Source organism: Culex quinquefasciatus, chromosome 3 (genome assembly GCF_015732765.1).
Source record: "Culex quinquefasciatus strain JHB chromosome 3, VPISU_Cqui_1.0_pri_paternal, whole genome shotgun sequence".
Lineage (NCBI taxonomy): Eukaryota > Metazoa > Arthropoda > Insecta > Diptera > Culicidae > Culex > Culex quinquefasciatus.
The window spans coordinates 80,250,376-80,268,036 of record NC_051863.1 but is presented as its reverse complement, the minus strand read 5'-3'; the positions used below and the strand labels follow the sequence as shown (position 1 = coordinate 80,268,036).

At 37.0% G+C, this 17,661-nt stretch overlaps 1 protein-coding gene across 1 annotated transcript in view; it reads left to right on the top strand.

Moving 5' to 3' along the window:
- The first annotated feature begins 9,729 nt into the window (after positions 1-9,729).
- LOC6035800 overlaps positions 9,730-17,661 on the top strand; it is a 42,661-nt gene continuing 34,729 nt past the window's right edge. The window contains exons 1-2 of the mRNA XM_038262349.1: positions 9,730-9,820; positions 12,783-12,964. The gene's annotated coding sequence lies outside the window, so the exon portion shown is untranslated. The remainder of the gene's footprint in view (positions 9,821-12,782; positions 12,965-17,661) is intronic.

Below are 17,661 nucleotides of genomic sequence, written 5' to 3'. Positions count from 1 at the left end.
ATTTGGATGCCATTCAATTATTCAAACGTTTAGGTTCGAGTAGAAATGTTGACATGAAGATCGCCAAGACCTATGAGTCTCAAGGGCATCTTCTCATTTTTAGTTTATTTTTTTCAAATAATTTATATAATTCCAATGTAGAATAACCTTAAAAATCACAGTATTCTTAAAAATAACCTTTTCATCTATATTTTGAAAAAGAGCGAAAGAGCCGTTCTAAAGAGCGGCTCTTTTTGATGAGTGAACGAAAATGAGCGGCTCCAAAAAACGAGCGGTTTTGCCCACCTCTAAATCATATTTTTTATTAGGTGAAAATCATTGGTGTCCCACTACTGATCTAGGAAAAATGGCATTTTGATGAAATAAACTTTAAAACGAACCCTAAGTCTTAATTTGGGCTTTCCAAATGTCATAAGAATACAAAGGATTTGAAAAAAAAAACACTATTCAATTTTGTGTCCCATGTCATTTACGTCGTTTTGCGATTATGTGGTAGTAGCATTAACTAATTGTATTGCTAGTAACAATTCCTCATATTGGAAATATTGGAAATTGTAAGAATAACGATCGTACGAGCGATTGTTCTTCTTACCCCTTATGGTTGCCTTGCAGTACTTTCCCCCTATAGACAAACAAACGCTGAATGTTTCATTTAAATCGGAACACCTCAATACGACCTGTTTCACTTTGGTGAAAAACTCGCTCTTAAACAATCTTTGTAAGCATTTCAGAAAAAAAAGTTATTTTAAACAAACCTAGTATGTCAGGAGTTCGCACATGTACATGTATGCATTGCTTAGGGATGGCCGAGCTTATATGCATCAGTCACCATATTATCCTTCCCACCCACAACCGGCGCACTTGCGATCGGCGATGACGAGGACGAACGGTGTGGTAGGACAGCGTTGCATAGTGGGACGATAATGAACAATTTCGCGACATAAATTTTGTCGTCAATGTTTTTTTTTATTACCCGCTGATTGGCAGCAGCCTAGTTTCGAGTAGGAATCTCGCAATCGAGAACGCCAAGGCAATGATTTGATTAATAATGTGATTAATAATTAATTATACGAATAATTTGATTAATAAATTGAATAATTTGATCACCGCCGTTTTGACCGCCATATTGGATTTAAAAATTTCAAATCATTTTAAATCATTTTAAAGTAGTAGTTTTTAAGAGGCAGTATTTGTAGATTCTGCTCGGTTTGTTCTAGAGGTCGTATCGAGGTGCTCCGATTTGAATGAAACTTTCAGGGTTTGTTTGTCTATACATGAGATGAACTCATGCCAAATATGAGCCCTCTACGACAAAGGGAAGTGGGTTAAAACGGGCATTGAAGTTTGAGGTCCAAAACACATGAAAAATCTTAAAATTGCTCGCATTTCCGTAAAACTTCATCAATTCCAACTCTCTTATATGCATTCGAATGGTTTTTTGAAACCCTTCAAAATATGCTATAGACATCCAGGATTGGTTTGACTTTTTCTCATAGCTTTTGCAAATTACTGTTAAAAATGGATTTTTTTAAAACCTTAATAACTTTTGGCAACAGCCTCCAACACCCATACTCCCATAGGTCAAAAGTTAGGGAATTTCATCGACAATAAGCCAACGGTGTTAACTTTTTGGCCAATCGCAGTTTTTCTCATAGTTTTTTGATTTCTCTATAACAAACATTTTACAACGTTAGTTTTTGCCCTGTAGGCCAGGAAGACGGCACTTTTTTGTCTCAATTTTGTCATATTCGGAATCCTCGGACAATTTCACGTAAGTTAGAAGTATTGGAGTTGTAATTTTGATTTAAAAAATAATTAAATAAAACATTTTTGAAAAAAAGAAATAGATCTTATTTACCTTGTGATCAATACGTCAAATGCTGTATCAAGTAGGCGAAAACCTGTTTTACCCCTAATCCAACAAATTGTTAAAAAATATTTAAATTCATTCTAAATGGCAATTCTAAATGGCAATTTTTCTAATCAAATTTACAACTCCAATACTTCTAACTTACGTGAAATTGTCCGAGAATTCCGAATATGACAAAATTAAGACCAAAAAGTGCCGCTATGGCGGCCTGCAGGGCAAAAACTAACGTAGTAAAATGTTTGTTATAGAGAAATCAAAAAACTATGAGAAAAACTGCGATTGGCCAAAAAGTTAACACCGTTGGCTTATAGTCCATAAAATTACCTATCTTTTGACCTATGGGAGTATGGGTGTTGGAGGCTGTTGCCAAAAGTTATTAAGGTTTTAAAAAAATCCATTTTTAACAGTAATTTGCAAAAGCTATGAGAAAAAGTCAAACCAATCCTGGATGTCTATAGCACATTTTGAAGGGTTTCAAAAGACCATTCGAATGCATATAAGAGAGTTGGAATTGATGAAGTTTTACGGAAATGCGAGCAATTTTAAGATTTTTCATGTGTTTTGGACCTCAAACTTCAATGCCCGTTTTAACCCACTTCCCTTTGTCGTAGAGGGCTCATATTTGACATGAGTTCATCTCATGTATAGACAAACAAACCCTGAAAGTTTCATCCAAATCGGAGCACCTCGATACGACCTGTTTCACATCGGTGAAAAACTCGCTCTTAAGTTATTTATGCAGTTTGGTTCAAAATCCACTACTTTGTTCTAGAAATCTGAAGAAAATCCAGTTTTTTCGCGAAAACTTAACACGTAGCCTTATGTGTGGGACAAACTTCAAATGCGTTTATCTCAGCTTGCTGATTTTGCATATGGGACATTTATGCGAACATGGGCAGTTTAGGGCTCAACAATCAAAAATAAGAGAACTTTTTTTTTATTTTTCAAAATACGTAATTTAATTTAGAAATATTAAAATATAAAGCGGAGTAGGGTCCTAAAGCCCTATGTAATTTTTTATGTACAACGTTCAAAACACGATTAAAAACCATTTGTGATAACTTCTTTCATTTTCACGCAAAAAAAAAATGACAAGACAACATCTTTTCGATGGATCAACTATGGTCACCTTGGAAAGAGCTGTCAAAAAGGACTTTTTCTGTCGAGAAGGGCCTCGAAGTATTTTTTAAAAATTGATTTAAAAATCCATTTTAATTTTTTTGCGGTCGTATAAAGGCTCATTGTACACACTCAGAATGAAGATTCGACTTCGGCAGAAATATCTGCCGAACGTGCTCGGCAAAGTGATATTCTGCCGAAATCTCGGCAGAAAATTCATTGTTCCAATATTCTCGGTTAAATTTAACCGATAGTTCGGCAGATCTAAGCAAAATGCCGAAGTTCGTCAGTTAAATTTAACGAAAATCTCGGCATGTCCAAAATCTACCGAGTTCGGCAATTCAACTGTCAAATTTGCTAGAAAGTGCCGAGCTGTTCGGTTAGATGTTGAGGTAGCCATATTTGTTTTCGATATGAGTAGTGCTCACTGAACTAAGTTCCGGAACTTTGGATAAATCGGGATTTATACTTGAATTTCTACAGGATTTCTGCTTGGATTTCTACTTGAAAGGTAAACATTTTTAATAACATCTGTTAGGAAAAATAATATCTAAAGGGTCTTTCATTTGCAGCTTTTGCCAAGGAAATGCATGACGATGGTGCTTGGTAGAAGTATAGGATTCATTCTGGTTCAGATTGTATTAGATTATACATAAAAAGAGCAATAAATATAAAAAAGCATGCATGCATATTGTTTTAAAGCTTTAAATTAATTGCGAGAATCTCGATTTGGTTTTATTATGATAAATGCCGAGATTTTCGGTTGAATTCGTTTCAGGGATGCCGAGATTTTCGGCACAAAAAAGCTGGCTGTCAAAATTATTTTTGCCGAGACTTCGGCAGATGAATTTTCTGCCGAACTCTCTGTCGAGCGCTCAGTTGTTCTGTTTTCGGCAGAATTCTGCCGAAGTTCGGCATAAAAAACTGAGTGTGTACTCAGAAAAATAAGCATTACACTACTCGACAAAACAAAACTTGTGTCAAGGGATTGACGATATCTCATCGGTTCCTCAGAGAAAAGGCATCCCCGAATCCGATGCAATCGACAGAATTTGATTTTATGTCCACGCGGACTGACGAGAAGCTGGTAAATTTTTTAACATAAAAAAATCGAACAATTTAAAAAAAACTTGCGTCTCCTCCCAACTATATGAGCCATCTACAAAAATATGGAGGCGCCTGGTGCATAGCCATTTCCTTTAAGCACAACGGAAACAACCAATACAAATGTATAAAAAAGTTGTCAAGTTCGGGGGGGTCCACAGCTAGCATTTTTTGTACGATTATAAAAATAAATATTAAAAGTTTAAAATTAAAATATTTGAAAAACATTTTTTTTAAATATATTTGTTTACTAAAATTTTATGTTTCTCAAAGGTCTATGGGTACTTCGGGATGTCCATGGAAATCCAAGGACTCCCTGGAGTTAAGATCTACGAGTCTACCGCCGTAACAAGCAAGAGGTCGTCGGATTTTGACCCCGGATCATGTGCGTATAGCACCAGTGGATATGGTAGACTACTATATGAATGTAATGGGATGTCCATGGTCATCCAAGGACTCCCTGGAGTTAAGATCTACGAGTCTACCGCCGTAAAAGCAAGAGGTCGTCGGATTTTGACCCCGGATTATGTGCGTATAGCATCAGTGGATATGGTAGACTACTATATGAATGTAATGGGATGTCCATGGTCATCCAAGGACTCCCTGGAGTTAAGATCTACGAGTCTACCGCCGTAACAAGCAAGAGGTCGTCGGATTTTGACCCCGGATCATGTGCGTATAGCACCAGTGGATATGGTAGACTACTATATGAATGTAATGGGATGTCCATGGTCATCCAAGGACTCCCTGGAGTTAAGATCTACGAGTCTACCGCCGTAACAAGCAAGAGGTCGTCGGATTTTGACCCCGGATCATGTGCGTATAGCACCAGTGGATATGGTAGACTACTATATGAATGTAATGGGATGTCCATGGTCATCCAAGGACTCCCTGGAGTTAAGATCTACGAGTCTACCGCCGTAAAAAGCAAGAGGTCGTCGGATTTTGACCCCGGATTATGTGCGTATAGCATCAGTGGATATGGTAGACTACTATATGAATGTAATGGGATGTCCATGGTCATCCAAGGACTCCCTGGAGTTAAGATCTACGAGTCTACCGCCGTAACAAGCAAGAGGTCGTCGGATTTTGACCCCGGATTATGTGCGTATAGCATCAGTGGATATGGTGGACTACTATATGAATGTAATGGGATGTCCATGGTCATCCAAGGACTCCCTGGAGTTAAGATCTACGAGTCTACCGCCGTAACAAGCAAGAGGTCGTCGGATTTTGACCCCGGATCATGTGAGTATAGCATCAGTGGATATGGTAGACTACTATATGAATGTAATGGGATGTACATGGTCATCCAAGGACTCCCTGGAGTTAAGATCTACGAGTCTACTGCCGTAACAAGCAAGAGGTCGTCGGATTTTGACCCCGGATCATGTGAGTATAGCATCAGTGGATATGGTAGACTACTATATGAATGTAATGGGATGTACAAGGTCATCCAAGGACTCTCTGGAGTTAAGATCTACAATCGATGTAAAGTTATCGAAATATTTAAGTTTGAACGATGAACAAAAGTCCTTCCTTACCACTTTAGCCAAACGGCGACCTCTTTTTTGTTACGGCGGTAGACTCGTAGATCTTATCTCCAGGGAGCCCAACACATTTATATAGTAGTCTACCATATCCACTGATGCTATACGCACATGATCCGGGGTCAAAAGCCGATGACCTCTTGTTTGTTACGGCGGTAGACTCGTAGATCTTAACTCCAGGGAGTCCTTGGATGACCATGGACATCCCATTACATTCATATAGTAGTCTACCATATCCACTGGTGCTATACGCACATGATCCGGGGTCAAAATCCGACGACCTCTTGCTTGTTACGGCGGTAGACTCGTAGATCTTAACTCCAGGGAGTCCTTGGATGACCATATACATCCCATTACATTCATATAGTAGTCTACCATATCCACTGATGCTATACTCACATGATCCGGGGTCAAAATCCGACGACCTCTTGCTTGTTACGGCGGTAGACTCGTAGATCTTAACTCCAGGGAGTCCTTGGATGACCATGGACATCCCATTACATTCATATAGTAGTCTACCATATCCACTGGTGCTATACGCACATGATCCGGGGTCAAAATCCGACGACCTCTTGCTTGTTACGGCGGTAGACTCGTAGATCTTAACTCCAGGGAGTCCTTGGATGACCATGTACATCCCATTACATTCATATAGTAGTCTACCATATCCACTGATGCTATACGCACATAATCCGGGGTCAAAATCCGACGACCTCTTGCTTGTTACGGCGGTAGACTCGTAGATCTTAACTCCAGGGAGTCCTTGGATGACCATATACATCCCATTACATTCATATAGTAGTCTACCATATCCACTGATGCTATACTCACATGATCCGGGGTCAAAATCCGACGACCTCTTGCTTGTTACGGCGGTAGACTCGTAGATCTTAACTCCAGGGAGTCCTTGGATGACCATGGACATCCCATTACATTCATATAGTAGTCTACCATATCCACTGGTGCTATACGCACATGATCCGGGGTCAAAATCCGACGACCTCTTGCTTGTTACGGCGGTAGACTCGTAGATCTTAACTCCAGGGAGTCCTTGGATGACCATGGACATCCCATTACATTCATATAGTAGTCTACCATATCCACTGGTGCTATACGCACATGATCCGGGGTCAAAATCCGACGACCTCTTGCTTGTTACGGCGGTAGACTCGTAGATCTTAACTCCAGGGAGTCCTTGGATGACCATGTACATCCCATTACATTCATATAGTAGTCTACCATATCCACTGATGCTATACTCACATGATCCGGGGTCAAAATCCGACGACCTCTTGCTTGTTACGGCGGTAGACTCGTAGATCTTAACTCCAGGGAGTCCTTGGATGACCATGTACATCCCATTACATTCATATAGTAGTCTACCATATCCACTGATGCTATACGCACATAATCCGGGGTCAAAATCCGACGACCTCTTGCTTGTTACGGCGGTAGACTCATAGATCTTAACTCTAGGGAGTCCTTGGATTACCATGGACATCCCGAAGTACCCATAGACCTTTGAGAAACATAAAATTTTAGTAAACAAATATATTTAAAAAAAATGTTTTTCAAATATTTTAATTTTAAACTTTTAATATTTATTTTTATAATCGTACAAAAAATGCTAGCTGTGGACCCCCCGAACTTGACAACTTTTTTATACATTTGTATTGGTTGTTTCCGTTTAAAGGAAATGGCTATGCACCAGGCGCCTCCATATTTTTGTAGATGGCTCATATAGTTGGGAGGAGACGCAAGTTTTTTTAAATTGTTCGATTTTTATGTTAAAAAATTTACCAGCTTCTCGTCAGTCCGCGTGGACATAAAATCAAATTCTGTCGATTGCATCGGATTCGGGGATGCCTTTTCTCTGAGGAACCGATGAGATATCGTCAATCCCTTGACACAAGTTTTGTTTTGTCGAGTAGTGTTATCGTTGTGAACAATAATATCACAAGCTTCATTCTAGGACCCAATTATTCACTTTGTATTCACAGTAAAGCAGAACTCAAATTTGAAATAAAAAATAAAATAAAACGAAAAATTTGTTTAACCATGATTCGATTATCTGAAGTCCCATACAAACCTTTGGATTACACTCAAACTTCGATGGTTTGACACCAAGTGTTGTCAAACGAACGGGGTCACTTTTTAGTTTGACACCCCTTTTACACGGAGTTCACACACACTACCAAACGTTTGTTTTAATAGTGTGCGTGAGTTCGTCGCCCCCCTTTTTAAAATTGGTTCAATAAACCAGGGGGCAAACATATTTTTTTTTCATAAAACTGGTAAATTTCAATTGAAATAGAAGTCTAATCAACTCAAAACAATCTAAAACGCCCTTTCTGCATTGATAATAATATTTAGCTTGTTTGGGCTTGTTTGAAAATATGTTGAACTTTTTTGAAATTACAATGCATTACCGCAAAAACTTTTTTCTCAGAAAAATAAAATTTTCGTCAATACTTTGAAATGTTGTAAACTTATGATTGCAAAACAACTGGACAGGTGTATAATGCATTTTGAAAAACTTTTGTCATTCAATTGTTGAAACTGTTTCCTGTAATTTATTTTTTTTAGCTTTTTTATTCTAACTAAGGACTGAATAAAGTTTTCTCAAAACTTTGGTAAGAAAATTGCCCGAATAACTCAACAATGACAAAGCTGGGACAACAACAACATATCCTCTAAAAAATCAAATAAAATTGTTTGTTAAACAGCATTGCCTTTGCGTTCTTGATTACGAGGTTCCAACTCGAAACTAGGTGTCCGAAGGTTTGATTGTTGAGGCATTTGCAAATCTCTTTTTACGCCTAAGCTTCCATCCACCCCGGAATTCAAACTAACGACCTTTGGATTGTGAGTCCAACTACCTACCAGCGACTCCACCGAGACAGGATCCAGGAAGACGACCTGGACTGAGCTATCTACCTAACCTGTAGGTTATACCGGGGCAATATTTACTTCTCCGTCCGACGGAAGGCGTGATCAGTCAAATCTCGTTTCGAAAAATGTCACCGGGACCGTCTGCAATCGAACCCAGTCCAACTAGGGTGAGAGGCAACCACGCTTACAATTACAGTACCGGTCCTGATAATATATACTACAATCCCGTATTTGTTCTGAGACAGGTAGGAACTTACAAATCGTTCCCAAATTTAGGGGAGTTGCTTAGGATCTCAAAAGAATTACAAAAATTGCTTAGCTGTCACTAAATTTCTACAACTTATTTTTTTCCACACAACCATATTACACCCTAGTGCACCACCCAACATCTTAATCTAGGAACTTTTGTCTGAGGCTGAAACACTCGATAGCCAACTTTTTGAGGATCTTCATAATTAATCAAAACTTAAAAAAATATTTTCAAATAAGATCAACCAAACTTTTTCTGAAAAAATTACAACCTAATCTTAAGAATATTATGAATTATTTAAAAAATAATACATCGACGTTGAAAACTTCGAACCACATTTTCCCATTGTGTGCGATTCGAGGTGGTTTTAAGGCCTCCGCCGGCAGCCACTGCGCGTACTGAGTGAGCAAACTTCCACACATGAAGCTCTTCTCCGCCGCCGTACCACCCAGCGCCCGTACACATGTCCTGGGGAGGGCAGCAGGTTCCTGTAGGCTTTGTGCCAGGACGGGACGATTTGGCCTCTGGCTTCGAGCGTGGCACACATGTTCATGTGAAAATTCGAGCAAAAGTAAGGACGAAAAACCGACGACGACGACGAGTTGACCGATAGGGTGGGTGGGTGGTTGGTGGTTGAACGGGGGAGGAAAAAAATATTATAAAACGGATAAAAATAAAAACGCTTGTATGTGTGCTGCGCGCGCGCTCGCCTGTATGTTTGTGTGTTTGTGTGCGCGTTCGTGTGGGTACCACACACAGAGGGAGAAAAGAATTTGTATACTTTTTTTTCTCTTTTTTTTCTCCTCCCCCCCTAGTCCTTGTCCTGGCCGTCGTCGTCGTCGTTGGTGGTGGTGGCGGTTGTGGGTTGTTGGCGCTTTCCTTTCGGAAAAATCGGTTAGTCTACAAAAAAGTCGCGTCCGCTGTGGTAGCCTCGTGGCGAACTCGTGGCGTGGAAGGCTGGCTGGCTGCTGCTACTGCCCGAGAAAATTCGTTTCCAACGCGCGTTTTCCAGTCAGTGTCGGAATGAATAGTTAGGTGTGTTTTCTGTCCGTTGTGAAGTTTTTCTTGTAAGTTCGATTGAAGGACGATTTTTCACTTTTTTGTTCGCGTTATTGTTCCTTTTGTCGGTGTAATTTATGGCTCTAGTTTTGCATACATGCCTTGGAGTTTCGGTTCGATATGTGTTCATAACTTTGTTGATCCTTTTTCTTGGTCGCCCCCTCACCGAAGGTGCTGCGGGGTTTCGTACACACAATATTGCAAATAAACTAGTGATTTTACCATTGAAGCTATAAATATCGATTACACAAGAAATAAAAAAGAATTGTGATTTGAAATTCATTTTTATGCCGGGAGCTATTTTCCAATAAAAAATAGCGGCAGTAAAAAACCGAGCAGCAGACAAGCAAGCAGTTCAACATTGAGCCAGCAACTCAAAGTGTGGCGGTTGGGTGATGGTTTGCTCCACGAGGGAGAGCTGGGAGCGCGCGCTAAAGGATTTAACAATCTGCATATTAAGCAGCAGCAGCAGTAGTAGATTGTGGTGACTGTTGAAAACTGGACGATCCAGTGCGGCTTTGAATTTTAAATTCCCACCGAGATTTCAACGGTTTAGTGCAAAGTTGGAAGCTGCAAATAGTTGTGTTTATTACTGCGCAATGCGGTGATAATTATAGTTTTTCATGAAAAGTGAAAGCCGTCGGAGGTAATTAAACTGTGACTGTGCTTTTTTGAGTTTCAATCTCGATTTAGTTTTTTTTCTGAAGTGACAATTAATAGCAAAGTAAACAAAGTTGATGTCTAAACCCAGTATTAGACTTTTCTTTAAATTCCATCCATCTAAGGAGTCATATTGAACAATTTTTGTTCATTGACTCTACATATTTTGTGATTGATTTGGTGTCTTTGGCAAAATTGGAGGTGACGGTTTGTTTATCAATTTATATTTTTGAATAATTGATATTTTTTTTATCGATTATTTAATTTATACTATTATTATTTACAGTTTAAAGGTTAGACAAGACTTTGAAAAATATTTACATCGGTCAAAAATAAGAATTCTGCCATACAATCCAAAAGAAAAATACACATAATTTAGGGAAAAAACACATATTTTGGACATACCGAGCCGAACCAGCGTTTATGACTGAAAAGCTCGTTATTAAAGACAACTAACTAACAATTTTTTATACACTTAAATCATAAGGGACCGTTATCTGGGGTGAATGGGGACACAATTGAAGAATTAAGATAATGGTTTTATAGTTTTATACATATTTTTTCAAAATATTTTGATATTTTTGTTTGGTTCCGGTAATAATATACTCAGAACAACAAAAAACCATTGTTTCAAAATTCATAGCTGTTTTGTGCTCTAAAATGTTTGTTCCTATTCAGATTGTAGTTCCGATTCACACGAGTTCACGGTATCGTCAGTGTGGCTGACATTAGGTCTGGGGTGAGATTGCAGCTACTAATTCCGATTTTGTATAAATTTTACATAGATGTATATTTTTTTATTGAGATGTATCATAATGCGATTAGGACTAATAATGTTTGTTTTAACTTTTGCACATACATATATTTGGACAGTACTAAAAAAGGCTTAAGGTTCGTTTTGAGGCTCATTTTATCAAAATGCATTGTTTCGTAGATCAGTAGTGTCCCTATCAATGACTTGTACCTATTATAAAGTATGATTTAACTTTTGGTTATTTTTGTTAAGAGCTTTTGAATCATTGGTCAGGTGGGGCTAGTGTTCCATATGGATTTTTAGTATGGAAAATAATACGAATTGCTGCAACAACATATTTTATTGGGAAATAAATACATAAAAGAACTTAAAAACTGATAAACAATCATTTAAAAAAAAGTCCATACAAAATATAGTGATATTATGAAAATTTAGTATTTATCATCGCAGTAATTTTTTTTCGATCAAATTTATTGTAAAAATTATTATTTAATCTAAAAATGAAAGAAACGATTCGAATACATTCTAATCTGATGTGTCTAAGTGATAACAGTTCAATGGAGCACCCGCAGTCGAGCAGTTCTTGACAGCTCGCTCCATAAGAAATACATTGTAGAAAAAAACAAAAACTGATCGAATGGAAGTGCTCCATTGTTAGCAAATTGACATGTTGTTTCATGCATTGTTCCTTTTGCCTCAACGGGTTGTTCGTTTTGACCACTAGTTGAGTAAAACGTACGGAAAATCAAAAGTTTTAAAATCATTTTTTTACATTAAAATACAGGATTTTTTAAAAACTTCTTCTTTCAAAGTCTTAGTCAAGACCTGGAATAAGATGATTTTAAAAAATCCGAAAGATTTTTAAACGTTTTTCATGAGTTATAACGAGCATTTCCTTAGCTTGTTACCTTTGCCCCACTTTCCCCTACATCAACTGAGTTTACATGTGATTATTTTTTTTCGTGACGAGTAAATTCACATTTTTTTTCTGTGTAGAATTAATATTATAAATTTTCAAAAAATATCGAAATCTTTGAAATTCTTCTTTTTATTTTTTACCATCTGTTTTTCCTGTGCCCTACAATTTTTATACATTTTTGAATGAAAACAATTTTGTATTTCTGTCGAAATTGGGCCTAACAAATCTCAAAAATCACTTCGTCCCGCATAGTGCGGACCTGTGCCCCACAAACGGGGCACACACAAAATTTCAGCTATATCTAATTCCATAAAACCGCTTCAATTTGTTAAAATATTCTTAATTTGGATAGCAAAGTTTCCTAAATGAGCATAAGTTTTACATTCTTCATCGTGATAATCTTTGCAATGTTAAAAACTCCAATTACAAAAAAGCACGTTTTACAAAATCTCTTCCAGTTCTCTTCATGCAATCATTCCAACGGTATTGAGTTTTAAAAACTTATTTATTTACCAAAACACATTGAAAATGGATTAATGTTGAACTGTTGCAACTATTATTCATAATTTGCTATTCATAATCTATTTTTTTTTATTTCTTAAAAGGAACACAGTGTGTAGTTTTTACAAGTGAAGTGTTCAGTAACTTAAATCGAAATAGTTAAGAAGTGAAACATCCAAATTCAGAAAAATAACCAACACAAACGACTGCAGAGGACTACTAACAGTGGTTTTATATGAAACGCATAAAGCAAATGTAAAGTTTCATCCAATAGTTGATAGATCATGTAAGTATAAATCTATAATTTTTTATTAGTTCTCACAAATCTTAAATGCTACCGAAAATCAAAAATTTGTCGAGGTCATTTACCTCTTGATGACGTTCATGTTTCGAAACTGGACATTATTTTTTCCAAAATTCCCCCTCCGCTCTCTGGTACACACTGTTGCTACTTGCTCAAACAAAGGGGGAAAACAAATTTCGACAGGGGTCCTTTGCTGCATACGCTGTTTAATTTTATTCTTTCGTATTTCTACTTATCCGCTATGCTTCCTCCATGCATGCATGGATTGAGTTTTGAAAAATTGTATTGTATTTTTACTCTAATATTCAAATTTATGAAACATGGCTCTGGCACCGTATTTCGAGCTTGCAACAAATAATTCAAAAACATGTTTTATATTGTAAGAACTGACAAATATGACTAAGTACTATTTCGTGAGACAGTTTTTTAAGTCATAAAGTTATAACAAACAATCATAGTTTATAATTATATAATGCATGGAGGAAGCATATATTAACTACACCAGCTGAAAAAATACATAAACTTTTTTTTAAAACATTGATTAAAGCCGAGTACATTGGTTTAAAAACTGTAGAAAATTATTTTTATTTAAATTCCACCATACACTTCAGATTGAAGTTGCACATGAAATTTTATTGGGACAACCTTTAATCAAACCATATAAATAAAACAATTATCGTTGTTCAATTTTAACATCTTCCAGTTCTGAGGGAAAGGAGAAAAAATTAACACAAAAATAACAACGTTTCAATCAACGGAAAATCAAATGTCGTACATATTTCCTCTTCGTCAGAGATCTGCACAAACCACTCACACACTTCAACATAATTTCCTTCTCATTTATTCAATGACTTGTCCATTCGATATTTTTCACATATCTGATAGCTTTTTTTTCTTCCTCTGGCTTTCCTTGCCGATATTATTCGCGGCGACCAGAGCTTCGATTGCTTTTCCGCTCTCTGTCTATTTAGGCGCAAATAATCCACCCCAGAGGCAAAATCTCATAATAATGTATGAAAAGCCACCATCAGTCCGTGTTGGTGAGCAACGACGCGACAGGACAAGACGGGACAAAGTATGGGCCAGTGTCCACAAGTGCCACAAATGAAGCAAATGCAAACACACACCCACATACATGAAAACGTCGTCAGCATTCCCGATGATGGACTTTCCATACTTTCTATTTCCTAATTTCACAAAAAATAAATTGGAGGAAAATTATTAATATTTATTTATTGATGATACGATCAGAAATATTGATAAGAAACCAGCCGCATGACGAAAATGAAAGGGAAAGCTGGTTGGCATTGAGACGTCACCGCGGTGGTGGCACTTTCGACTCATATACATAAGTGTGTTAGAGTATATTTTTTATATAGTTACCCCACTCTGTCAGATAGTGAAACACGATAAAGACATCCGAAATTGCGAACACTATTCAGGTGACGGGGGAGAGGGAGGAAGGTATACACAAAAGGCGCGATGCTGCAACTGAAGTTATCATTGCTAGAGGAAAAGAGTGGAAACGACAGATGGAGGAAATGCTAGGAGAAATCATTGTAATCCTGATTTGCCTTGCTAGATCTAGAACATTTTTTGCATTGATTTAAAGAACAAACATTTTTTCAGATCAACTCTGCCTCCATAATGCGAAATCTTAAAGATCGGTGCGAAATGATGTTTCACTTGATAAAGAATTAGTAGGCCACACAAAAAAAAAAAAACGGAATCGACGTAACACCTTTTAATGTGGCCCTCTTAATCCTTGCGGTTTCGTCAACGGATCCACAGGCTTGTATCGTTCTTTTTGCGACAAGACTCCGCCTCCCGGGTCTCCTAAGTGTGTAGGTATGGCACGGGGAGAGGACACCGAATACCTATATAAACAAATAGTAATATTACTAAGATTTTGGTTAGGGCTCCCCAAAAATAAGATTTCTTTAAAAAATCACCCATTTTTCTATGGTTTTTTTTATAAGTCGAATTCCCGAAATCCATATTTTTTAATTTAAGATTTGCACAGCAAAAAATCCAATGGTAAAATCGCATGTCAAAGCATGCACATTACCTTTGTGAAAAAAGACATTTAATATTATTACACATTGCATGTTATTTTTTTATAAACACAAAAAGACGGGATTCAAACGCAGTATCATAACCCGCTCGGCCATCAGACCGATGAAGAATGGAAAGGATAAACGCTTATATGAGTTGACATATCGGTCAAGTATGTTGGGCTACAAGCCATAGTTTCAACATTTGCACGGAAAAAGTGTTTTAAAATGCATTTTACACTAGTTCAGTTGTTTTGCAATCATTAGTTTAAACAAATGTAAAATTTGAAAAAAATACGTAAAAACTTTTGAAATAGTAAACATTGACAATTTTCAAAAATTGAAAAGTTGTTTAAATCAACCCAAATATGCTAAAAATGATTCTATACGCAGGGGAATGCATTTTAAATTAACTTCAGCTGATCGCAGTTCAATTTCCATTGAAATTTTGAAGTTTTTTGAAAACACATTTTTTACCCGCTGATTTTTCGGGCCAGCCTTATGGGCAGTACTTTTTAAAAAAATATAAATTTGATGATTTTTTATTTTCAAAATTCAACTTAAAGTGGATATAAATTTACTAATACAAAACTATATAGGAAATCGACTTTAAGTAACAAATAGTTAATTTAAAAGAAGTGTTTTTGTGAGTACAGTGCCATTTCCTTTTTGGCAACATGAGGTGATTTTTATGTAGCGTCATCAGGGGTGACATTCGGCCTGGGGGTGAAATTGGGTTATACAAATTTCAGCATTTTGAGTGACTCAATCTCACCCCGCAGACCCAATGTCACCCCTGATGACGGTAGTCAAAACAGGGACGCTGCCAAAATGGGGAAATCATTATGTTTTGCAGAAAGAACATATGTGTGAAAACCATTCATAAACAACGTAAGTCCTTCAAAAGGATGAGTAGGATTTAAGGGACCAACTATAAATTGCAAATATAAAAACATGTTGTGATTTATGGATATGGTGTATGATTGATTTTAAATTTACTAAAAGATTTTGTTTTCAATTTGTTACGTCATCATTGAATGACCACCCGCTTTTTTTGTTCAAATTCATTATGTTTTGATTAAAAATTAACCAATCTATCCTCCGTAACCTTAAGGAGACAACGAATATCAAAATAATTTGGTTGTCGCCAAAATCTGGAAGAAAATGTTTCCCAAAACGGGTGCTGCCAAAATCAGAGGTTGACAAAATTCAGTGTTGCCAAAATGGGATGGTACTACTCTGGGTGCTGAATAGTGGTTCGCAAAACGGCCTCAATTTTGAACTGTCAAAGTGGAACCAATTTACTGTTCGCCAAAAGTAGAGAGTATTGCTATCGATCATTAAAATTTTTTTGTTTTTTTTTTTTTTTGCAAGAACGGAACATGTGTGGCTTTTAAGGACCTAGAGTTTAAGTCAAGAAATCTCTGCCAAAATCAGAGGTTGACAAAATTCAGTGTTGCCAAAATGGGATGGTACTACTCTGGGTGCTGAATAGTGGTTCGCAAAACGGCCTCAATTTTGAACTGTCAAAGTGGAACCAATTTACTGTTCGCAAAAAGTAGAGAGTATTGCTATCGATCATTAAAAATTGTTTGTTTTTTTTTTCAAGAACGGAAAATGTGTGGCTTTTAAGGACCTAGAGTTAAAGTCAAGAAATCTTAAGAAAGTTACAGGCGAGATCGTCATTTTTTATTATTGTGAATGGAAGTTGTTTATGGAGTCGATGTGGTTTTATTCACCCAGAAGTTGTCTTTATTGTTTGATTCCGTTTGAAAACCTGGTTTACTAAAAAATTTTTCTGTTTGTTGGGTCAGTTTTGCTAGAATGAGCGATGTTTTTACGCTGGACCAGAAATGGCTGCAGAATACTAAAAAACCAGGAAATTTATCTGCAACATCTCAGAATGACACTCTCGCCGCATTTCTTCGTCACCCGCAAAAAAGAAAAACCTCTTCTAACCGATCGATATTTTGAAAGAACACACAATTTTCCAACAAAATATGTCAAATACTAGAAAAAATAAACACATACTACTGATAATAAAACAGCTCATTTTCCTGTAAGAAAAAAGTCATGCTTGTTCTTTAACAGCCTCTGACTTTGTAGATGTAAACAAAGCGGGATCATTCGAAAATCACATTACGCATTCTCTCTATTCATCACCCAGGTACTACTATATAGCTATTTTTGTCGGAATAGTCCTAACCAATACCTACACAGAAAAAATTATGGCAATATGAATGGCGACTGCCATTTGTTTTTGACCCTAGGAACGAGCTGTTAAGTAGGACCTTTTCTGTCAAGAAGGGCCATGAAGTTAATTTTTTCAAAATTGAATTAAAATCCATCTTAAATCCATTGCCGTCGTTCAAAGGGTCATTGTACTCAGAAAAATAAGCTTTATTGTTGTAAACAATAATATCGCAAATTTAAGCTTAATTTTAGGACCCAATTTCAAGTTTTTACGCATTTTGCCTTCCTCATTGAGAATGAATCACTCGAAATATGAACTTTTTAATTAAGCATCCAAGACCTACTATCATTTATACATATCGACTCAGAATCTCGAGCTGAACAAATGTGTGTGTGTTTGGCTCTATGTAGAAATGTGTAAAGAAAACTTGT